The sequence below is a fragment of the Pteropus alecto genome, unplaced genomic scaffold, assembly GCF_000325575.1.
Source record: "Pteropus alecto unplaced genomic scaffold, ASM32557v1 scaffold3, whole genome shotgun sequence".
Taxonomy (NCBI): domain Eukaryota; kingdom Metazoa; phylum Chordata; class Mammalia; order Chiroptera; family Pteropodidae; genus Pteropus; species Pteropus alecto.
The window spans coordinates 20927162-20928772 of NW_006442484.1; positions in this window are offsets into that span (position 1 = coordinate 20927162).

Below are 1611 nucleotides of genomic sequence, written 5' to 3' on the forward strand. Positions count from 1 at the left end.
ATGAGCCTACCAGATAACCTTGGAGGGGTTTCATAACTTTTCTGAACTTCATTTTCTAGATCTATAAAAATGGGTTTAATACTGTCCTTGCAGGATCATGTGAGAATTTGAAATTAGATATGTAAATACTTAGCTCACAGCAGGCACTCAATAAGTAAAAGCTCTTATTATTATCCTCTTTGTCCCCAAGCAGATGGCATCAAAATAGGGTATGAGCCAAGGGTGGTGTCTGATGGAAGACGGGAGCAGGACGTATATACTTGACATCCTCTCCCTGAGTGTAGAGAAGATAGGGGAAAGGAGCCAAGATCGGATAAGGGAGCCATAGCTGCAAATATGAGCAGCTGGTCTTTCCCCTGGCGACTACCCAGGTGAAAATGGCAGCCAGGGCATTCTTTGGAGCAGCACACCAGAAAATAGTAGAAGGGAGCCAAGAGATACTCTTGATTCTTTTATACCCAGGAGAACATGTCATTAAGAAGTTCCAGTTGATGGAAAAGACCCAGCTTCTAGCCATTTCACTATTCCTTTAGACATAGCTTTAGTTTAATTATTCATTCATGTATTCATTGTTTTTCATTAACAGATACACCTGAAAGTGCACTACAAAAATTCTTGACTCCACTCATCTGTGCTTTCGGTTTTTTTAAATTATTTTTGTATTTAGGTTATGCTTTAGGAGTAATATATCTCATGTTAATCAATTCCTAAACTATAAAATCCATGAGTGGAGACCTCGGATTACTTTTATATAAAGGCAACATTTTTAGTATTATAAATAAGCATCCTAAAATGAGAAAGAGTTATAAGAATAAAAGCAAAAGTCAAGAGAACTAAAAGGAAATGTGTTTCCTTTTATCTGTCTTTTGATCGAATTATCATAAAAACAAATGTGTTCTGGGTTAAATCCTAAAAGTATTTAGATATGGATTTTCCAATTCCATAGCCGCTTAGTAATGTATATAATAAGGGTGTATGAAGAAGGTTATAGGAATAAAGATAGAAATGAAAAAATTAGATTGAAATAGTTATATAATGTAGAAAGTGAAAGTGTTATGAACCTTTAATGGTAATTTTTGTTTAAAAGTTTGCCTTCAAAGAAAAATGTAATAGAGAAAGCAGTTAATTTTTGTAACAATCTAAATAATGATAATACTGGCCATCCATGACCGTAAGCAAACTCAAAATCCAGTTGTAAACTGGTTGCTCAGATCTCAACATATTTTCATAAGGAAACCATGTACAAACCACAAAAGCACACTTGAACCTTGTGCAATCATTTAGAATGTTGCTTCTAGGGAATAGTTCATTCTGTTTTTGTTGCACCCCAGATCTTAGGAGCTAAAACTTCCTTATAACATTACTTTCCATTTGATTTCTCTTTTCCTCCTCCCCCGCTCTTGCACCAACCTCACTAAAACAATTAGAATTCTCAGAATGGCTCTGACTAGGAGGATCCTAAACCCTAAAAATCTGTGGTGGCAATCAGGGATTGCAGAGCTTCCAAACCAGAGAAATAATGGGGAAAAGAGAGAATGGAGGACTGGGGAGGAAGTTTTTGCAACATGGGTGGAAAATGAATCCTCAGCAAAGGCAGACGTTTTTTGTAAG